This window comes from Balaenoptera borealis (genome assembly GCF_965194805.1).
Source record: "Balaenoptera borealis genome assembly, chromosome: 2".
In the NCBI taxonomy this organism is placed as follows: domain Eukaryota; kingdom Metazoa; phylum Chordata; class Mammalia; order Artiodactyla; family Balaenopteridae; genus Balaenoptera; species Balaenoptera borealis.
Window position 1 is genome coordinate 43,442,476 of NC_138867.1, and position 24,363 is coordinate 43,466,838.

The 24,363-nt window shown below is 40.4% G+C and overlaps 1 protein-coding gene and 1 long non-coding RNA gene across 16 annotated transcripts in view; both read right to left on the reverse strand.

The window, feature by feature from the left end:
• ARL15 (ARF like GTPase 15) overlaps positions 1–24,363 on the reverse strand; it is a 538,502-nt gene that overhangs the window by 430,016 nt on the left and 84,123 nt on the right. The window lies entirely within an intron of this gene.
• Positions 13,588–23,802, reverse strand: LOC309624453. The gene is made up of 2 exons (XR_014241937.1): positions 23,771–23,802; positions 13,588–23,385 (listed from the first exon to the last, which is right to left on the reverse strand). It is a non-coding gene; the product is annotated as an uncharacterized lncRNA (long non-coding RNA).

Here is a 24,363-nt window from a genome sequence, read left to right on the forward strand (position 1 = left end):
AAGACTATATATTCATTCCCTGGAAAGAATGAAACATGGCATCTGAAGTGAAAATCACCAGGTACAGTTTACAGCAGGGGCCATGTGCAGAAAAAGAGAATCAAGTGAAACTTTAACATAGTGAATACTGAAATCCCCAAGCCCTTTGCCCCACATGCCTCCCAGGGCACTGAGAACCAGACTTATAGTCTTTAGGTAGAAGCTTACAACATCCCTTTTGGGAGTATCAGTCCAAGAGAGAAGAGCTAAAGTTGTGATTGTTGGGGCCTCCCCGCAAAAAAAAAACCAAATACCCCTGGGGTGACATCCACAGTAGACAAATCCCACCCATGCACAGAGAACTCTGAATTAGCTCTATAATGCTCCATTTTTAGAGATAAGCAGACACACAAGAATTGTCAGGCATCTAAGAAAAACCATTAATATGAAAGAAACCTAACTAACAGGGGAAAAAAAAAAGCAACTTATGATAGGATAAACAGAGCTATACAAGGAGATGAAAATAAGTATATACATATTATTAATATTTTTTAAAGCCTAAAGTTAAAAGATACTGCATTCACAAAAGAAGAATAGCAACAGGATGCTACAAAATAGAGCTCTTGAAATAGGGAAAAAATATGGGTAAACGGAAATTTAAAACTCAATAAAAGACTTAAAAGGTAAATTTGAGAAAATCTCCCAGAGAAGAGTGCAAAAGGACAAAGCGATGAAAAATACAAGATAAAAGTGATAAAAATTAGAGGATCACTCCAGGAGGGCCAACAAAGAGGGGGGAAAAAAAATTCAAGGCAGTTTCACAGAACTTAAGTATTTGAGTTTTCAAATTTAAAGGGCCTAGCACATTCGGTAATGAAAAACAGTCACCAAAGGGCACCGCGAAATTTCGGAAGACTGGAGTTTCCAAACAGAATTAAAAGGCAAACACACAAAAAACAACAACAACAAAAATCACCACCACAAAAAAACAGATCAGATACAGCGTTCTCCTCTGGAGGGCAACACTGGAGGCTTAGAAGCCAATGGAGCGATGCTTTCAAAACTACAAGGGAAAATCATTTCCAACCTAGAATTCAACACCAACTAGACCATCAATCATGAGTCTGATAAGCCAAGAGTCCAAAAATTGACCTCTCATGCACCCTGGAGTAAGCTAAGAAGTGGGAGACTTGAAAGCCAGCAGGGATCCTCAGGACGAGAAGGGACTCCCCATGATAATGCACAGGATTAGGGAGGGGGTGACAGCCATGCAGCGACCTGGACAGTAGCCAGTCCAGAGGGGAGCAGATCCAAAGCTCTGGGAGAAACGTCAACAAGAAGACGAACCGGTAGAACTGTATGCCATACCTGTTTGATATGGTTAAAAGGCGATTTACACAGCTGTGGGTAATACCTGGGAATGAACTGATGAGGATTTAGCAAACTAAGTGAAAGAACACAACGATTACCAGCTCTGGGAAAAGGAGGGTTGAACAAGAAGGAAAAACAATCATCACATACTACATGACAGCTATGAACGGCATTTACAAAGGCATAAATGCTGTGAACTTGTGGATCTACCCAAAACCATGACATTAACTGGAAGGGTAAGGGGGTATATTGAAGGCGCATGGGAGGGAGAGGAAAAAGAGCTAAATCCACATCTTCCCAAGGGGGAGGCCAAGAGATGATACCTAAAATAGAAAAGTCAAGAAGCTGCCATATAAGCACATCATTTACAATGACGGAAGTAAATATATATATATAAAAAAAAAAAGGTGGAAAAAAGCTAAATAGTTAAAAGTAGAGAAAGCTACAGAGACGTTAGAGGGAATTGGTAGGGGAAGGAAAGAAGTCACCACTGGTTTTCATAACACCTTTACAAAATTATTTGACCCTTTACAAATTGTTCATATAGAACACTGATATAAATTAAAACTAAGTAATAAAAAAGTAAGAGATGTGGAACTCAATATTCACTTCCGTATCCGTTATTAGAAAAATATGTGTGCCTGTATTTTAGAACACAGGTCATGTCATTCTTTTAAAATGACAATTTCGAGGCTTTCTTTAGTTGAAAGCACGTTTAATGAAGAAAATCATTCACCTAGCATCATTTGTCAGTACCTAGACACTGGCCAGACATGCTGTATAAAAAGGCTAATTTGTGAACAGTTATTTGCAAAGTCAACATTCTTCCAGAGTCTTTTAAACTGGCAGCCTTTCTTACTTTTAAATTTGTATTTATTCATAACTCACCTTTTCTCTCAAAGAAGTGAAGCAGCTATCTTTATTACATCACAATTTTCTATTCAAAATATAAAGATACACAGTGAGTTAGAGCATTATAGTGTTAATTAGAACATACTTTCCAGAATAGCTAGAGACAGTTCTTTGAAAAAGGAAAAAAGGGAATAAGTGGTAGAAATAAGGTAATTTGTTCTTTGTGTCTTAATATTTAGCTTGAACACAATACCAAAATTTTTATTCCTTTATGTCTTCCATGCAAAATAAAAAGCCAAAGAAGTAAGTATAATAAGCATAATTCACAAAAACAAGCTTTTTCATTGTTATTAAGCAGTTATTACTAAAAAGCAAGAAATGTTTGAACATACCCACTTCAAAACAGCAGTTAAGATTCTGTGACACCGACATTGTTATTATAAAATTCCCCAATCAAGTTATAATTTTGTCTTTCATGAACTGTAATTTCTTAAACAAGGCAAGAGAATTTTGATAAAAATAATAATGGATTAATATTATCTATTTTCACTGGAATCCACTCTTACTTTCCAACTAATTTACTTCTAATTATTTCCTTGGAAATCTATACTTTGAAGATAGTAGTTTGAAGGAACTAAATATGTTATTTTTTTTAAATAACAAATATATTGTGAAATATATTGTATTTGATTATCAACATACAGCATTGCAAATTGCTATTACAGAACCCAAATTCACCCAGAAGTTTCCATCCCCAGAAAATTATTCTGACACTGAAGGATACTTGACTTTAAAAGGCCATTCTGACCGGTACCTCAATTTTCCAAGGAGAGTTTTGTTATTGCTGTTTTGTTGTTTGAACTGATTAATCCTCAAGTGGGTTCCAGCCACCATGAAGAATTCCTAGAAGTATAACCATCTTAGAAAAGGAGGAGACCTCAAATGCCATAATGTCCAACCTCCTTTCCTTGTTGATGCAAAACTGTGGCATACAGAAGTTAACTCGTGGTTAATTCAGTCTCCTAGAACCCAATGTAGTGCTCTGTCTGCAACGTTATGTTACACAATGTGCAAAAGCAGGACAAGTCTTATCTGATACTTTTACAACCAGCATGAAAAGACACACATTGTCATTAGGTATCTTTTGTTTATCTTTGAATTCACACATAAGGGAATGTTCTACCTTCTTCCAAAATCAAAGAGGGTTCTCTTTATTGTTCAAAAGACAGGCTGCCCAATTATAGCTGTGACTAAAACCAGAAAAGTGTTTCCAATTTATCTTCCCATATCAGGTTAGTGACTTGTTTGGTGTGTACCAAGTAGTACATGTGGTCACAGAGTGGGTGTTACTGTCAGTTTTCCCTGGTCCTTCTAAATCACAAAAGGCAACAAGTTGTGGGGGGAGATGGGAGCTGTTCTACCAGTTAAGACTTTAAGATCCATCAACAGACCCCATGCACTGAGAGCCCTGGCAATTTTCCTTCTCTATGCCCCAGAAAGTAATGCCTTAGACAGTTAGACTATTGGAACATCAAAGAGCTGACATGAGTTTTAGGTGGCACTTAAATGAAACATGTTTACATTCTCATCTTTAAAAATATATATATAAGAACAAAGATAATCAGATAGTTTAGGAAGGACATCACGATTAGTGGACAGATGAGGAATATACTCATCTGCAGCAAACCTGCTTAACCAGACAAGGGTAATTTGAGCAGGTGGAAATGCTAAGTCACAACTCAGAGATCATGATTACTGGTTGACTTTAGGAATGTGTTTGGCTGCAAGTAACAGCAAACTCACTTTATGGTGCTTTAAAACAAGGGTCAGCAAACTTAAAGGGCCAGAGAGTCAATATTTTAGGCTATGGGCCAAAGTATCTCTGTTGCAACTACTCAACTCTGTCCTGGTAGCATGAAAGCAGCCACAGACAATATCAAACAAATGAGTGTGGCTGTGTCCCAGTAACACTTCATTTACAAAAATAGGCAGCCAGCCCACAGGTCATAATTTGCCAACCACTGGTTTAATCAAAATGTCAACCCCTGGTTTAAACAAATAGGACTCACTCAAAAAAAAAAAAAAAAAAGCTGGCCCTTCCTCCAAGGTAGCAAGAAGGCTACAGCAGCTCCAGATGTCAAATCCATGTTCAAGGTGAGAGGAAGAGCAATGGGGGGGTCGGGGGGGGGAAGGGATGGGGAGGAAGATTGAGTCAACCCCATCTGTCTCTTTTCACAAGAAAGCAAAAGTTCTCCCAAAGCACCTCAAGCAGACCCCACCCACCCCACCGCACCCTGATCATTGGTCAGCAATACAGACAGGACACAACACCAGAGTCATAAGCATCTTAGACAAAACACGATTCATTGGCTAGGCCTAGACACATTGCTAACTCAACTAAAACTAGGGTTCTTTTAGCAAGAATGCATAAATGGTTATTGGGTATACAGTTACCAGTATCTGTCGCAATTGACTATTTTTTCTATTGGTATAACCGGCTAAGAGGAAATGAAATGCACTCTCTTAGCTCTGAACTAATTGTCAAATAGAGATTGAGAAGGATAAAGCATGGTTGACGGGGGGTGGAGGTGTGTAAAATAACCAAGTAAGAGTGAACCTACCTCTAGCTCCCTAAAAGTAGTGATTAAATGGGAAAGTAGGGAGTGAGAAACCTGAATGGCAGCCGGGCTTTGTCCTGAGCAAAAACACTTAACATAGCCACGCCTCTGTTTCCACAACTGGAAAAATGAGGTTGTTCAAGGAGATGTTCACTAAGGTCTAACATTCCAAGTTCTAACAACGTACGAATGCTTTAAATATGTTGTCTGAGCAAGCAAATGTAGCATAAAGTATATATCAAAATTTCATTCTGAAAACAGTAAAGCCCAAATTACAAATGTGGAGGATTCCCAGAGAAAGTAGAGTCAAACTAAAGAAAAGGAATTTTATTCAAATAACTTTCACACGTTGTTGGAAGACTGGCATTCCATCCAACCCTTCCAATTTCAAAAAAAGCACACGTGTAAGAAGGGTAGTTAACTTTTTTAAAACACTATAAATGTGTCTTGTAAAAATTATACTGTTTCTTGCAGCCTTAAAATAGTTCTCAAGTCAAAAATGGTAACTGTTCTAGTGCGACTACTAACTTAGGAAACGCCCAGTAACCCTTCCATTGCCACAGCCCCGAGTAAGCACTGCCAAAGACAAGGTGGTAGTAATTAGACTTACTGGAGACACTGCTCAAATGATCACTGTTTTAACAATGATTTGGAAATTAATCAAAACAAAGTAAAAACATCATTGAGGTTCCTTAAGAAATATGCTTTGCAGAAGGAATCCTTTTAGCCATTTGAGCAAAACAGGAAGAAAACAGAGGAAAAAGGGGAGGCAGAAACAGTGGGAAAAGGAAAAGAAGAAGTTTTGGAGGAAAATTCTGTTTAGCATGATGTTCCCACTGCGGCGGCGGGGGGTCTTCTAGTTTTAAATCCATAAAACAGAGATAAGCAAATTCTTCTCAATAAATTGGTCATAATTCATTTAAAAAATATACTGTAAACTAAGTGAATGCTCAAACACTCAAAGAAATTAATATAGAAGAGTATTTTTATTTCGTGCATTTAATTCAACATTCAAAGGCTTGAAAATGGGCAAAACTGAAAATTCCATTACTTTATTATACTGGAGAGAATGTACTTTGTTGCTATGTAATTTATTTGAGCACTAAGTACATCATTTTTTGTTACAACTGGTAAAATACACTTATCACTAAATTTGAACACATACATGAGCAAGAAGCCTTTACAAAGAGCCCCGAAGAGCCTCTCAAATGATTACTGTGTGGCAAGAGCAAAGGCGGTGGGGGAAGGAGAGAGGGAAGAAGGGAGGGAGGGAAGGAGGGGAAAGCTACCACCACTGAGATGCAGGGGCTCCTGGAGGTTCGCAGGAAGCCTTCAGTCCAGTACTCAATTAGAGAATGCTTTATTCAGCAGTGGATATCACATCTCGCCTGCCACCGGAGTAGATAAGAGATACCCTGGGAGTGAGAATTCTGCAAGGGTTCTGCCCTGGAATAGAACAGGCAGCAGTTCTCAGTCCTGACATACCAAAGGGGTTAGCAGGGGTTTCCCCAAATGCCCATTCTCAGACAGATGAAAGAACTTCCTTTGAAAAATGCTGGAGCTTTTCACCTCTGCAAAGCCTGCTTCCCTATATATTGTCTCCCATGGCCGTCTCGGCGTTTTAATCAACCCCCAGCCTCGTCACCATTTGTCATTTACACCAGCATACAATAAGAAAACACATTTTCAGACATGCCTCAGCACGTCCAGGATGGAGTCAACCCTCATGCCTGCAAGTGCTTTGGATGAAAATGTGCAGAATACATCGCCTTAACCCATTTACGCAAAAAGACACACACGAAGCTTAACCCGAAATGTCCTGAACACTCCATGTGGGCATTTCCGTCCTTCCAGCTCCATGACATCAGTGTGATTGAGAATTTCGGAGGGTTTGGGTCATATTTATTTATTTATTCTAAACCCTCATGTCTCTCACTTTCCACGCAGGAACCGATGACTCTAGTATGGCATAGTAGCTGTGACCCCACCTTGGAAGGAGGTATGATCAAAGGCAGCCTCGCCAGACTTGGGAAAACATTTCCACCAAGAATGGACATACTGCCTGTCAAAAGGTTATTCCCACCGCGTTGGGGCAGCAGATCACGTTACTCCAGAGTAAGAACATGAAAGGGCAAAATCTGGCTAGAGTCACCCACATACATGTTTTTCTTTCCAACAAGGGCAAATGGGAGACACCAACCTGAACAGAACATCCTTCTTATTACTTGTTGGGGCGGGGGGGTGGGGGGGTGGGTGTCGGGGGGATGGAGAGTGTGCCTTTCCCTAATCAATACAGCCCCTAAGCCGCAGCCACTGTTTAATTCCTTTTATATTTTTCTTTTCATTCAGAAACAGCTCACATTCAGAAAGACTTTTCAGTCTTAAACTTTTTATTTTAAATCCGAGCAATCACAAGCTATATTCTGTGGAAGACAAAATAACTTTGGAGGCGTAAATCTTAATGTCAATGACAGGAAGGCTTTGGTGAACCATTACCATAAATCTGACAAACGCTAATTTGATGGGTGGCTGTATCTGTCTGCTGCACGGCCAGTCTAGACAGTCTATTGAGAAATCCTAAAACACAACTGTTTGTTCCCTGTAACACCATCTGGATATGGCAATAAGCGCCGACCCAGCGCCATTCACACATGGATCAAAGCACATGCTAATGCTATCATGAAGTCATACACATAAAAAATTCAATCTGAGAACTCGAAGCAATTTTCCTAAGTCTTCAGTGAAGAAACCCCAGACTTAGTGAGACTCAAGCTAAGTGCATGGAGGGGGGAGAGGGGGGAAAAAAGGAACCGAATATTTAATGAGCTTGGGCGTCCGGAGGAATGTTAGGCCACCCATTGTATTGGAAAAGGCTCATGTCACACTTCAGTCATGGTACCCGTCAGGGTGCCCCTTTACAAAAATTGATCTGAGGACCTTTGTAATTACCTGTTTCAGCCGGGGAGGGGTTGGGGGGTGGGCACGGCGGATTCAGGACAAGAAATAAAAGAAGGGATCCAAGGTGTAAATCTAATATTATATTATATTGGTCTGAGCTGGCAGAAATTTTCATTATCGCACACAATATTAAAAACCTTTCTCATTAAACAGCACTGTGGCATTAGATCAAAGAATAAAGGGCCTCCTATTGAACTCCTTTAAATGTTACAAACATAAGAGCAAGTCTGGCTGTGCATAAAATAGAAACAAAGCCAATTTTTTTGTCCTTTCTCATCCTATAGCTGGCTGGAGAGAAACATTGCTTGAGAAATCTCTATTGCAAGTCAAATGGGAAGAATCCTGACTTCTCCCGAGGTATTTAACAAGGCAGAAATGAACCCGTCTGGTCTTCAAGAATTTGAGAATTCTCTCCGACAGGATTTTTTCAGACAATATGTTACTCCTTCAAAACTTTAAGCTACTCTTTCAAAATGTATCACTCAACAGCACCACTTCAATCGCAAACCATCCAGGCACTGTTTAATCCCCGCCACCCTGTGAGCCAAACTTCCCAGGGAGATAGGAAGTTCTGCCTACACCCAGAGTTTCACTCCACTGTGTACTCCTATGAGAAACTGATTTATTTGCTTCTTGGCTGGCTCGTATCTGGTGGAAGAAAGGGGCTAAAACTATCTTACGAATTTGTTATTACTACATTCATCTGTTTGCTGGGAGACACTAAATATGTTATGTCTCCAATTTTCACATACTTTAGCATAAGTTACACACAAATTCCCAGCAACATATTTTCTTTTACAGCAGTTATAGTTGTTTCTACATCCTGTGTGTAAGCATGTGTGTGTATGTACACACACACACACCCCATAAATGAAGCTTTAAAATGTACTGATCATGTCATGGGGTTAAGAAGATAATAAGAAAACCTGCCAGGAATTACTTGCTATCACAGGTTGTGGCCCATGTGGCAACTTTCAAGTTTATGTAGTAGTTAAGACAACTGATGTATCCACACGAGCTAAGCATAAAACAATAACTGAAACAGAACACATACTCAGCAGCACAGAGATGTTTTCTTTTTCTACTCTACCTGCTAAAGCCTTTAAAGATAATAGAGAAGAAGCATTACATTCTACTTTTTAAAATGTCTTGAAGTTTAAAAAAAAAAAAAGCCAGATTAAGTCTATCATTATTCATTTTACAATTCTAGATACAAATTCAGTTTTTAAAAAATGAGAAAATGTAAGATAAACAGCAAAGCCATAGTTTTCTTAAATTCGGTTCAGTTTGAAATTGAAGACTTCTCCCAAAGTATTTCACAAAACAAAATACATTTATTTTCTTCTCAAATGGAATATTAGTAACATAATGCTTTTGTTTCTTAAAAAGAAAAAAGAAAAACTACTAATTTCATCCTCATAGTATATGGAATCTTCCCTAAAAATCTCTTAAAATTTTAAAAATTCAGGAAATATATTAACTGCCAATCGACTGTGCAAGTTTTCATTTATAAGATGATCATATATTGTTATTTTCTATTCAACCTGAAAGAGAGAGAGGTAACCAATACAACATAATCTGGATCACAAAGAAAAATAGAAGAACAGCTTATTTTTCTGTAGTGCATGTTTCCATAAGGGACGTACGAAAAACCTAATATGAGAAGGTAGCCTACCCTTCCCCAAAGACAGCCTCATTCCCTGAACTTCCAAATAAATAAAAACTGTAAAGATATTAGCTATTTTGGTCTACAAGTTAGTTAATATACGCCACGATCCCTTAACAGGATTAAAAAGTATTTCATTTGCAAGGCATATGTGTAGACCCACAGGAATAAAAAGAAATAACATGTACACACAAATGCACATCTCAGATGATCCACCATAATGATCAGATGTTACCCTAGATAAAATTAAGGAGAAAAAAAATCGAGACAAAATAAGTGAGAAATTATAATCCTTCTGGTTAACCATTTTATACATTTATATAGGCTGTTGTTACAAAAATAGTTAAAAACCTATATGCCATTCCCCATGTTGCACTGACTAAATTACAACTGATCATCGTGTTGTCTACCAGTAATGGCTTTCTTTCAGACTGTCGCTATAATTCTGTAAGTTTAAAAGGGGGAAAAAAAAAAAAAACCACCCAAACATTGCTTAATGTAGCTAATCAAGCATTTTCAAAGTTAGACTGGGGATGAAATGTTGGGCAGTATTTGCTGTGATTTTTAAATACTGCAGTGGAACAGTACTGCCATCTACTGCCAACTGCATAACAGTGCCCGCGGAGCGCCCGTGTCCCCCAGAGCAGCCTCCCGTTACAGCTGACCCGAGAAAGCCTTCAAGAGACGCTTTGCGCAGGGAACCAAAAAGAAATCGGAAAAGTTAGATGGCTCACAGTTTTACCTCTGACTTTAAAAAGATAACATCTTCTTGTTTTCCTTTCGATGTGTAAAGAGCCGTCATTTTTTGGTTAATTCTTTAAATTTTAAAATATAGTGACCCACAGACTAATCCAGTGACTAATACCCGGCCAAGGAGATGTTTGTGCCTGTACTTATGGAGTGTTCATGCTCCTACTGCTAATTCTTTTCAACGCCACAAAATATCCTCTCCCTTATCCCTCATGCAGAAGTAGATAGAATATACCTTCTAAAGAAAGCGATCACAAACCAGCATAAGCAAGCCTGGATGTCGGCATTCATATGTCAATCAGAAAAGCATTTAAAAGCATTCCATATTACTACCAAGGAATCAGTCACTTTATTTGGGGTCACTATGGGTCCAAGTCTGACTCTGGATTCCTCTAGGAGGGAGCACGGTGCACAAGCCGTGGTGAGTGCTGAAATCCTAGATTTGACAACCTAAATCAAAACCCATGCATATCAGACAAGACTACAGTGGCCATCACCAGCATGCAAGAGCTTTTGCACACCTTTTATCGTGCTCAAAAAGATACCTAGTAGATGCTTTATACAAAGCTCTACCAATTTTTTAGTGGTTTAAAACTAGATGTCAAGTGGGGAAATAACATAACATGAGGATTCTTTAAAGCAACTTGGACCCATATGATGTACTAACTCAAGAGGATGGCCAGTCTTCTATCACTGTACAAGGAGACGGCATTCCATTAATGACTGCTAAAATATATACATTTATGGGTTACAGATTTTAACATTCTAGAGAAAAACTGCTACTGCTGGGGTTTTTTTCCCCCTTTTCTTAAAGACTGTAATCTGAAAACACAGATTACAGACACAAAACACGTAAATGACTGATTTTTAAAAGGATTTAGTCTCCACTAACATAGCCCTTTTAGGCCACATAATTGCAGAACTCCAAAGAACCACAAAATAAACTGAAAACCCCAGACATAAAGAGATCCACTTATTAATTAAAAGCAGCTCTCTTGCGCTATTAAAATAAGGTTGGCCATGCATACTTTATTGCTGTCACAGTCTCAGATGAGGCAGTATTCAAAACACATAAAAGTAAAGTTGAATAGTTCTCTATGTAGGCAATGGAGTTAAGTCATGTCTGCTTGCACAAAACTGTTTTGCAAAGAAGCCATATATAGAGGATCAGAGAGGAAGGGAAAAAAAAGAAGACTAAAATGCATCAAATTTCAAATTCAATGCTCCTCTTTGGTAGAGACAGTGAGGTGTGCTGTGGACAATGTGAGTTGAACCAGGAAGGCCTAAAACTTTCCCTGTTTTAAAAACTAGAACCAGGAACCAAGATAATCGCCACAGGAGAGGCAGGGAACTCTTAAGTTTTAAAATTGCCTATTAATTAAACAAGTTATTTTGGGACTTTGTTAAAGTCTTGGTTTTGTTTTTAAACCAATATAGTCTATATTATACTAATTATCTGTGGAAAGAAGGCAGTAGTCACAGAAGGGAAGAAAAGGAAAAAGGAACGAAGGAAGAAAAAGAAAGAAGAGAGAGGAAAACGGAAAGAGGGAGAGGGAAAAGGAGAAAAGCTGAAGCAATGAAGAGGGAAGGGGAAGAAAGGAAAAGAAAAAGAATGTTAATGGTAACTACTAATATTTCATAATGTGATTTTTAAGAATTTCCAAAAACTGCATTAGAAATATCATGGCCAAAAATTCATTTCTCCATACTGACTGTGTGTTTTTTCCCCAGAATTATGGGTGACCGTCTAGCAAAATCAAGAACTTAACACAAAATTAATCCTTCCATATTTAACATTTCGTCATGAAGAGGATAACTTCCCAGGCATCTTGGAGGAATAACCACTTTTCTTTACAGTGCCTTCACTGAATGTCAGAACATACCAAAATTATTTATGACCTTTCAAAGTATGGAAAGAAGAAATTCCTATACTAGATTATAAAAAGAAAAATACTATCACCTTATTCTATGGGGTACTAATAACCATATAACTACCGCAACTGTATGGTAACTGCCATATAATTACAATGCCTAGTTATTTATGTCTTGCAGATTATATGGTACTATCGTAAGTTACCTGTTACCATATGTAGACATTTGTGGTCAGCAGATGTGGAAAACAGTTTACTATAAAGGTCAAAATTGGCTTAGAAATTGACCCAGAGTATGAACATGATTTCTTTATCTTTCCCTCGCCTTCACTGTTTGCTTTTGCTATGGATGAAAGGAGGAAAAACAGGGAGAAGCTTCTCCAGGAGATGTAGAGCTTTCCAGAGTCAATGGTTTATCTAAGTGGAATCTGCTACTGAACTTGATTCAGCTGGATTTTCCCCTGGAGCGCGTCTGCACCGAACTTTCTGTTTGACATGTTTCATTACCTTGACATTTTCTGGCATGGAATTCAGATATTAGTGGCCTTAAGTTAGAAACTTCCTTCTTGCTTGATTTTTTAATACAATACTCAGCACCTTCACCCCATCCTGCATTTCAAGGCACCCTAGGTCCCCAGGGCCTTAAAGCGCAGCCGTCCGGGGAACTGCAGACCAGTTCCACTTTGCTACATGTTTGTTTACTAGCGCAATTAAATGGGGTTTACTCTGTAATTACACAAAAGAGTGAGCCCCATTTCATTTCGCTCTGAAATTAGCAATGGCCTCCAGCAAGAGATAAGAAACAACTGCACGTCCCATAATTTATGATTCTCTGTTTAGTTTGGGGAACTAACTAATGGTGGCCAATAAACCACACAAGTCTGCCTGAAACACCCGCCCTGCTTTGGTGAGATCCACAGTGCCGACTCCAGCCCCAGCACTAAGATTGATAAGTCCTAGGAGTTAAATCAGTAGACAGGTGTCTTCTTTTTTCTTTAATTCTGAATAAAATTCCGCATATTCAGGGCATTGAAATGCACTCTCCAGCTGCCCCCCAAAAATCCGACATTGTCTTCCTGCCCAAAGTCCAATTTCTTTCCCCAAATTGCTTCACCATATGGAAGGAAAGAATCTCTACTTTTTATCTTCATTTTTGTATCACAGTTTGGCATACATGGTAATTTTGTATTCAGGGTTTGTTTTCTTGTTTAAGACCCAAAATACGCACCTCAAGAGTTGTGGTACATTTCACGTAGGTCAGAAGACAAGTGTTATGGAAATGAAATGATTTTATGATGGCTTTGCTTTAATGCGGGTTTTACACAGGGGCTTTCCTGGGAAGATGTCCAGACAAACACTCCAAAGCCCAGAATGAAGGAAAAATTCACCTTGATGCAACAGTGCTGAAGAGGGATTTGCTGATTTGTCATTTTAAATGAAACACAAACTTCAATTCCAGTCTAGTTAAGAGAGTATTCCTTTGTCCTCTTACTTACGGCATCTCTCTTTCCTTTTCTTTCTCTTTTCTTTTCTTTCTTTCAAATCTTACAATTGAAAAACCACTCAAGGAAGAAGCTGGTGTATGTATACACACACACCTCCCACAAACACATGCAAATACACACACACACACACATCTTCAAACAAGAGTTAATAAGAGTCCAGCTGGTTTAAGAAAAAATATATCCAAAACAATCCCAGTCTTCTTAAGCTGAATTTCATACAAAGAACAAGATATAAATGAAACATATTTAATAAGAATAAACTATCTGTCAAGCTTAAAACAGGGCCCCTCCCCCCAAAAAAATGTCATGGGGGTCCAGAGAAGTAATTTTTATGTTGTTTGCCCAGAAACACACACACACACACACACACACACACACACGCTCACGCCTCCTCAGTAAGGGTTTCATTTAGAAGTTTGGAACAATTCTGAACAATGAAAAGGCAGGAGAAATTCAAGTGACTTGGAAAATACTTCTCCTGTGCCAAATGAGCATAAACAAAATAAATTCTAAACACAAACCTTAAATACTAGAGGATGGGAAGTAAAAATGAGCCGCGCTGAACTGGAAGATCCATCCTGAAAGGATAAGTAAGCAAGTTCCTCCTTAACCCCAATGATTCTCAGATTTCTAAAAAGGCACAATACAGTTACTAGAGCTGTCCTTTGAGCAAAAATTTAACTTAAAGAGACAGCAAAATTAAGTCAGCTTCTTGTCATTTTATTCAAAAAAGTGATACTGATTATTTTTTACCTAAAAGATTTAGAAATAGAGGGTAGCAACAAAGTGGTACCACACTTCAAAGAAAAGCTCCCCCTAACCCTCAAATCTGATGTTCAGCTCAGTAAATGGTTTGGCTAGGGCTCACCCCGTCAAAAACCAAACACAACCAAAACACCAAAAATCTTTAAGCCACCTATTCGGACACTATGATGCTTGTCCTACAACAGTCATCGTGCTGTTCCAGGAGCTTCTCCTCTAAGTTAACACTGACACTGCTGGACAGTAATAAATCAAAGCTATGTTTGTCTTACAAGCACGTAAAATCATCACCTTAAATGGTATTAAAGTATTTGTACAGTTCGAAGGTAGAGAATGGAGGGCACAAGAGGGGCAGGATATGTACTTCTTTTTCAGCCTCTCACTGCTTCTCCTTCTTATCGTCCCAAAGACAAGGAGCTATAGGAAACTTTTCACCCACCCATTCATAGTGGGATAAAATTGGAGGGCACTAGTGGAAAATCGGAAAAACCTTCCCCTTTCTTTTATCAAGCCTTAGCCTATATATACTTCATGAGAGGAGATGGGTCATTTGGGAGTCAAGTGGGGCCTTGAAATTATCATGCATTATGTTATCAAAAGACAGTGACTATGGTAGGGTAAATGTCCTCTATCCTCTTTGCATGAGGACAGTAAGTCATCCTTCCACCATTTTAAAAAACTACTTAGTTTTAAAAATAAAATATAAATCACTTAATTTTATATTCAAAACGGCTTGGTTAAAAAGACCCTGTAGGAGATGCTTACGCTAAGATTTATTAAAACACAGATTAAAGAATTTAAATTCTTAATTAATGGATAGTTTCAATACTTTAATGGTAACTTTCTTCAGGCATTTTAGAGTTCATACACAGTCAGAGGGCATGGTAGGCTGAATCTTAATGCAATTCCAAAGCATCTTAAATAGGTCACTTTAGAGATATGAAAAGGTATATAGGTTGATTGATAACTGATATGAATGTATTTAGATCACTAAGTATAAACTTCCATTGTATAGATTATTAGGGCTTTCAGATATAAGCTTGCCAACAGCATTATCTAAATATGAAAATAACAGACTCAATCAATGTTAAGGTCTCAAAGTTTCAGGAAAACATCCAAATAGCATTTACTTGAGAACTTAGTTATGTACAAATTAGAGAGCATAAAAATATCTGCAACACAGTCCTTTAAAAAAAAAGTTATTATCTAATGAGGCAACAGATCTAAATTACAAACTTAACACTAGGCAAGATGGACCAAATGCTAATACTGAGAATAAATAGCAACTATAAAAGCACGGGAGAAGGGAAGAGCTTCTCTGGACTTGAGAATTGGGGGCATCTTGGGAGAGGGCTACAGGAATGCTGTAGCATTTGCGGGGGGGTGCCTTGAATGTTGGGTACATTTGGAGTAAACAGTAAAGCATAAATACGTGTGGAAGAATACAGTTTCAGGGCAGGGTCCAGAAACAGATGCAGCCAGAACTTAAACTGCATTAGGGTAAAAAGTTGTGTTTGTGCAACACAATGAAGGGACACAATGACCTTTAGGTTTTAGGAGGTTCAGTCTCAGCAGAATGGAGGTAGAAGGAAAGCAAGAAGATCACCAGGAGGGCAAGGTAACTCTCCATGCCGGCTGAACTCCAAGAGCGGCAGTGGGAACGCACTGCAGTGACCCTCCGCAGCTGAAAGGACCTGCCATCTGATTCGACGGGGACTCGAAGAGAGTTGAAACAGGGATGCCAGGGAGATGGTATGGAAACTAACTGAGATAAGGCACAGGAAATGGAGCTGAAGGAGGAAAGAAAGGAAAGGAGTTTAATTTCGAAGAATATGAGGGGCCAGCAGGACAGATGTGTAAATAGAGCCAGTGGGCGGAATGAGATTAATTAGTTGATTGATTGATTTCACATTTGCCACTCTCCAAAAGAAATTCAAATGGCTCAAACGCATGAATACAAACAATTATATGGAAAACTGTAAATAGCTATAAATCAGCATCTGGGCTCAACAGAGATTAGATTGTGAAACTCAAGAGGGATCTAGGGACTGAAATTGAAAACGTGGTCATCATCAGTGTAAAAATGATAGCTGTCCCCACCCCTTGAGAGTGGGAGCGGTGAGAAGGGGAGGGAGGGAATTTTTTTTTTTTTTTTACTTTTAGAACACGATTTCATTGTCTGAATGTTTATCAACAAGCACATGCTACTTTTTGTGATTTTTAAGTCAATATTTTTTAAAGGGAAAATGAAACAAAACGATCAAAGCCATAGGAACAGACAATGTCACAGATTTGCTCCTCAAATATTTAACAGGCACTTCGTATATACTGCAAGGACCAGGCTGGGCACTGTGAAAACACAAAGGTGCTTCCCACCCGAGTCCTGCGGGAAAAGGACAGGCATCAGAACCAAACAGGATTCAAACCCCTGCTCTTCCACTGACTAACATTAACGTGGGCAAGTTTCTTAAATTCTCTTAAGTTTAACTTTTCTCCTCTAAAAATGGGACTTAAAAAAATACTTCCTATCGTGTCATAAAGATTAGAAAAGTCAATAGTTTAAGCACACAAAGGACAGGATTTGGCACAACTAAGATCCCCTCAATTAAGAATCCCTCCATTTTCATCATTCTGTCAAGCTGGGGAAACAAAATTTAAGAGCCAGGTGGAAAAAAGAGACTGAAAAGGAGCGGTCAGAGAGACTGCAAGTGAAAAAGATGGTACCATACCATGGAGACCAAGGGAGAAAAGTTAAGTTCCCTTTATTCATCCATTCAGCATAAACACTAACCATCCAAGACATGCTGGAGTGGAACTACGTCAAAGGTGGTGAAGTAGATTCTTTGGTAACCAGGAAAGTGGTCCTTGCTGACTTGAGAACACTTCCAGTAGAAGAGCAGAAGAAGATGTCCCTTGGCCAGAGGGCTAAGGTGGTGAAGAATGTAGTAGCGAGAAGACACAGGTCTCCTGAGAAATGTGTGACGAAGGGAATGAGAAGCCCTTGTGAAGATAAGGCTTCAGGAAAGTCATGTGATTCAAAGAATGAAGGGAAGAGAGTCTAGGAAAGAGAGAGAGTAAGACAGAGAAGAGGGGGCAGAGTTAACTGCATGAGGCCCTGCAGAAGATGAATGGGTGCCCAAAAAGAGAGGCTGGCCTTGGAAAAGAGTAAAGAAGAAAGTGAGAAATGTGTAAAAAATATGGATAAGTGGCAAGGTGTAAAGGAGAGCTGAGGAAATTCCGTGTGATCAACATCAACCTTCTCACTGAAAAAAGAAGGCAAGATTACTATCAAAGTAAGGAAAACCGATGGGAATGGGATCCCAGAGAGAAGGATCTAAAACTAATAGGACTTTCTCAGGACCACTGAGGTTCCAGCAGAGGCAGGAGGCATGCATCTATACTAGGAGCATTCGGCCCAGAAATGTGACTTCCTCCATGGGTCTGGTAGGAAGAAATAGGGTGGGGTGGGGGAAAGGCAGGGAGATGACAGAACAGTGAGTGGAGAGAAGGTTAAAGGGCAAGGGATTCTAAGGACGCCAGTAAACAAAGGACTGAGATAGTGAACACTGGACCTCAAGACCCAAGGGAACATTAAGAGAAGGAAGGAAGTGAGAGATGAGAAAAAAAAGACAGGTGGAAAATGCTCATTTATTGGATTTAAGAAGAAGAATGGGAAGTTTAGAGGGAGAGAAGGAATTAGTAGGTGAAAGGACAGAATTAGTAAGTGAGACCAGAATGAGAGCTCAGAGTCTGAATCCTCAGAAATGAGGCAATTCCAAGCCATACAAAAGGCTGAAGCTGGCTGATTAAGAGGAATGGAGAAACTCTCAGAATTCAAAGACCAGGCATGAAACCTGACACTGAGTTTACCTGTGATAATGTCACAAGACCAACTGGGGTGAAAGGAGGAACCTTGAAACAAATCCAAAGGAGGAGAAAATAGGAGAAATAGAAGAAATAAAATTTTCTGAATAGATTATTTCAAAAGACTTTAAGAATGTTTCACTAGATAATACATTGATTTTTGTCTGTTTAGAAGGTTTAAAAAAATTAACGTGGGGCTTCTCTGGTGGCACAGTGGTTAAGAATCCACCTGCCAATGCAGGGGATACGAGTTTGAGCCCTAGTCCGGGAAGATCCCACATACCGCAAAGCAACTAAGCCCGTGCGCCACAACTACTGAGCCTGTGCTCTAGAGCCCGCGAGCCACAACTACTGAAGCCCGTGCGCCTAGAGCCCGAGCTCCACAGCAAGAGAAGCCACTGCAATGAGAAGTCCACGCACCACAACGAAGAATAGCCCCCTGCTCGCCGCAACTAGAGAAAGCCCGTGCGCAGCCAAAAATAAATAAATTAAAACAAAATTTTTTTTAAATTAACATCAATAAAATCTTTCTAACTTAAATCAGAACCACATCAGGAAAAGCCATTCCACATTCACATGCCTTCAACTGAAGCAAGACCTCAAGGATCTTTTTCTTCTTTGCCTCCACCTATCTCAGACAACATGGCAAGATTACCTACAATAACTGAGGAAAAGAACATTGGTTCTGCAGCCCTGAGGCCAAGCTGTCGAGCTCATCTTCTCCCTTCGAGCACCAGCGAAGAATGAGGGTGCTGACAACAGGGTCCTCGGCAGCCTGCTGGAGCAATGTGCACTTCTGCGTGACCTCCCACACCTGGCGAGGCGGTGTGACCAAGACTGAGCGAACCTTCATTGCGTTCCCTCAGCCCTTTCAAAGCTATTGCCTTTCTTAATACTCACAGGTACTCTGGGAGGCCAGGAAGACTCAGCATCTTTCTGTAAATGAAAACATGGAGGCAACTTGCTCAAAGTCACTGAGTCTTGGAGAGTTCAGCACTTTCCACTAAATCATGCTGCCTGAAGCACTGAAACCTAGAAAGATAGAATCGCCACTTCAGAGCTGTGGGGTACAGAATGGGAGGTAGTCCCTGGGTGTGTAGAAGGAGATAAAACTTTCTTCAGAATAACTCCTTTTCTGAGAAGGAACATGGACCAGCAGAAGCAGGAGATAATAAGTCAGGAAACATCACAACATCTTCTCAGACCAACCCAGAGCTAAGACAGAGGCTGAGGGAGAAACTTGGAGCCCATATGTCTGTGGCACCAGAGAACCCTGGACACCTTATACGGAAATTAAAGAAGAAGTTATCAGAGGGCTCATTTCCAAGGGCATCTGGTTCCAAACATATTCTGCTTCCAGTTTCTGCCTCATATAACCTCTGAACTCTATAAAAGAAGGAAGGGGGGAAAATATTCATAGAAAGCCAGCCAGTGTTGGCTAACCCTGGCAAACCATTCTGCGACAGGCCATACTGTATCCCAGAATGCAGCGATCTGACAAGGCTCCCTGAGACACACACTGCTGGTCAACAGAAGTGCTGATCCAAAAGGGTGACTAAATCACGAAATTCTGCACTAAAGCACAGGGCACAATAGGTCCAATATTCAGAGTTATCTCAAATAGGTTCATTTACTCAGAAAACTGGGCAAATCTCATCTTTTGTGAATAAAGATAGGGTGGAAAGCTAGATTAAGGCACTGTATATGCAGAAGTGTCTCACTCCGTGGTGATTTACACAGTTCTGTGAGTAGTCCAGACACCAGTGAATTGTGCACTTCACATTTGTGAACTGTATGACGACAATAGGGAAGAAGGAGTCTCCCCAGAGACTGCAGTTCCTCAAACACAATCTTTTCTAGCAGGATTTTTTGGTTTCATTTCAATTTTACAGACAAATAAATGCCACTTTTCCATTCCTTCCTCTCTTCACCTTCAGAATCCATCATTCTTTTTTGTTGTTTTTTTTGTAACATTTGGATTTCATCTGCTTGCTAATAACATCCTGGCGTTTCTCTCCACCCTGCTTACTCGTGGTACAAATATCTGGAAAACCTTTATGTACTCACTGTTCTAAGTATTTACTTTACATGTTTAGAAACACATAGTTTGAAGAAAGTAATCCATTTAAATTCTTTTTCCAAAATTCAGATTGTGAGTTACAGAAGTTCATTAAGCATCATAGCTCATGTCCAGCAGCTTATTAGACTGTAATTGGTCTTCTTTAACAGATAGATCCTTTTTGCTCTCTGGTGATAATTCCAACCTTGGTTCAATCAATGAAAGGGACCAGAGAGAAAATGTATAATTAGAAAGTTATTACACACAAAGCTATTTTGAGAAGAGCTTGAAATCAAAATAAATACAGAATTAGGACCAATTAAAACTTTAACCTGTTGAAAAAGCTGTCAGAAGAACAGAAACCATGCTCATTTTGACAGAGAGAATGTCATATGAAGAACGAGTTAAACAGGGATGGAAGAACTGAGAAAGCCCAGAGGAGGACATTTGGGTCACAGGTGACAGTCCAGGAAGCAGGGTACCACTCTGAGGAGGGGCATGTTCCCTGGTGCTGGTGCCTCACAGCCTGGAGGAGGGACCTTGCGGAGCTGGGGGTGAGACCTCTGATGAAGGGGCCTTGCCCAGCTCTCAGGGAGTACAATAAGACTAGTTCTGAGAACAGAGCTTACGTCCAGCTGCTAAAGAGCTGGACATAAGCCAACCACCGCTGCTAAGGCAGAGGGCCATTACTGAGGTGGCTCTTAGTGAGACAGCAAGAAAACAGGACGGAGGACCAGTCCCTCCTTCCTCCTCCAGGCATGCAGTCTCCCTCTAGCTCCAGGAGCTGCAGGGGCAGAAGCTACTACGGAGCACCTGGAAGAGAGAAGTGCACTCCCATCCGGAAGGGCAGGAAGGGGCTGAGGGGTAAGAGCTTAGCAACTGAGCCAGCAGATACACTGCTGATACCCAGGAATGCTCCTTACGTTCAACGTCCCTGAATACCGAAGGGACGCTAGCCCAAGACACCAACAAAAGAGAAAGTCAACGAATAAAGGCTATAAAGTGTCACTCTCACCTCCCCCATTACAGTTTCTTGACGTCTTTCTCAGATTTTACAATATAAACTTATAGCCAACTGAAGAGGTCTAATCTCTTCCCCCAAATAAGTCACTTATTTGTTCATCCTCTTCCTCCAGGCCATTTAAATATCAACACACCTTCTCTTCAGTGTATAGAAAAATATTCCCCTTAATGAATTTCTGGAATCAGGATGAAAACTTCACTAGTACCACGGACCCCATTTTAAGGATTCTAAGAACCCTTCAGTAAAGAGGTTTGTTTTCCTTATTCCCCAATCTCCTTTCAATGATCTGTGCATTTTAGAAGGGGCACATCGAAGTATTACTTCAAAAGCAGCAAATGTACCATCCCTAAAAATAACCTGTTTACTGTTGGGAGAAGCAGTTAAAGATGTTTTTGAGGGGCTTATTCCCACCCGTCTTTGGGGGTAGGGGGGAATATGTGACACTCTTGGAACCCAACGGCCCCTCTTGTCACCTTGGTTATCAGTGGTCACACACAGATTTTCTTACTCTTCACTGTTCTACCAAGTTGTCTCAATTCACTGAACACTCCTCGAGTTTGGACAAGACTTTAACCATAGTGAAGCATCCCTTAGACTGGACCACCCAACTATGACCTTTCTAGAAAAAAATCCGCAGGCAGCAGCGAAAACCTGTCATGGCAGCTAAGGATCTCAAGTCATAATAGTATCTCTTTTCTATTAATAGGTTTGTCTTTCCTTTCTTCTTTAAAATATATTTTTTTCTCTACCAGCTACAACATACACCAAGAGAAGGTAATATCCCAAGTATCTGACTGCGTGTGCCTGCCCCCTGGTGGGTGGCAGGGTGAAGGACACACTATAGGAGATCCTGGGGTACTCTACAGCAGAACCTGAGACAATGAATTAAGAAAGATGAAGGAAGAAAGTTCACATATCAAAATTCCCTCTGTCGGAGACATATGAAGGTCTGGTAGAAAATGGAATGAAATATAAGAAAAAAAGTACTGAGACAGTTGTAAAGACCAGGCACCAAGATCTTAGTTTGAGATATACTGACCTGGGTCCTTCATGCTGAATTATGAACTACTGTGGCTAGGTGTCTATGTGTACCTATTGCTATCCTAAATAATTAAATTACAGTCGTAAGGATAGAGCTAGGCACTGATACTTTTTTAAAGCTCCCAGGTGATTCTTGGGTGCAGCCAGGGTGCAGAACCACTGACCTGGAATGCGTCCATCAGAATCAGACTCTATCCTAGACCTTTTAAATCAAAATCTTTAGAGGTAAGCCCTATATCCTGCATTTTCCAAAGCTTCCCAGGGAATTCTTAAGCATCCTACTCTGCAGAAACTACTTTATAAAGAAAGGGTTAGGGGTAGGTAACTCCTAGTGGTAGAGGTGAAAGCTGCCTCAAGACAAAGTGACCTTGGAAATGGACAGGTTTCCTCTGAGCGGGATCCGGGACCACATCAACAAAGGTCTAATGGAAAGAGGAGGCTTCAGAAAAAGCCAGATAAACTCAACTTACAACACAGCTGGCAGGAAAGGCCCCACCATGCCTACATGGCTTTTGGAAGAGATTTCTTAGTGAGAAGCCTCCTTAATCTACCCTCCTTCAACCTTCTACAGCCCTACCCCCTCTCCCTTCACCCCAGTAGAACCAGCAGCTGGAAGGAGGCACCTAGCAGTCTCTTTTTCATTGACTTACCCTTGGGAAATAATTATTTGGAAAACAGAGACTCCTTGGGGCATCTTGTGTCAGCCAGAATCTGTCTGAGTCCCTCCCCTTCTCCCAACACACACACACACACACACACACACACACGTGCAAAGCAAAACAGGCATCTAAGCCCTCCTCATTGGTAGAGTAGCCTTTGACAAGAACTCCTGAGGTAGAGTGGCGGTTGGGCTGGAAGTATAGCATTTCTAAGTCCAGACAAGTGGGTTTAATCACTTAATAAAAGACCCAAGGGGGCTGAATGATGCTCATAAAGCATTTACATCGCCAAGAAGAGTTCTAGGACCTCGTCCTAGCTTTCCCCTTTGAAATATCCTAGTGGTATTTGGTCAATACTGATGAAAGCTTGGGGAAGTATCAATACTGTTAAGTATATGTCACACACCTTCTTTTTTTTTTTTTTTTTTTTTAAAACTAGTGAGAAGGGAGGCGTTGTTTACATTTTTTCAGATCTCTTTTTTTTTTTTATAAATTTATTGATTGATTGATTAATTTTTGGGTATGTTGGGTCTTCGTTTCTGTGCGAGGGCTTTCTCTAGCTGCGGCGAGCGGGGGCCACTCTTCATCGCGGTGCACGGGCCTCTCACTGTCGCGGCCTCTCTTTGTTGCGGAGCACAGGCTCCAGATGCGCAGGCTCAGTAGTTGTGGCTCACGGGCCCAGTTGCTCCGCGGCATGTGGGATCTTCCCAGACCAGGGCTCGAACCCGTGTCCCCTGCATTGGCAGGCAGATTCTCAACCACTGCGCCACCAGGGAAGCCCTGTCACACACCTTCTAAATGGAATCTCACTTAGGAGAGCTGAATAAATAGAAACAGTTTGCATTAAAAACAAAAACAAAACATAAAAACAAAAGAGCCTGACTAACTCCTGACAGTTCTGCATGAATTGCTGGATTATTTTAAATTCTCAACCCCAGATTCCCATCAAAATCTAGCACAGAGATGTGTCCACATTTGCTGAGAGCATGCCTACCGTACACTGCGCTACGCATGCTCAAATGCTGTTTTGCTTCGACAGCAACCTTGAAGGAGGTGCATCTTACTGGTGAGGAACTGGGTTTCCGTGGGTTAGGCACTTGTCCCAAATCCTGCCGCTCTCCGCGGTAGAGAGAGAAAACTTAAGTCCATCCTCCTCTGACCCCAGGGATAAATCCTCCACCCCCCAGAGGCTCCCTCTGTAACACAGTCTAAAGTGGCTCTGACACCCCATCCTCACTCCCACCTCACCCTTTTCCCTTTTAGGCCAAGTTGTCCACAGTAAACCTGGGTTCATAAACTCCAATACCTTCACAGCGTCTGTGAAGCAGCAGTAACAGAGAGTAAAAGATAAGAGGGACCCATGAGAACTGTGGGGAACAGGAAC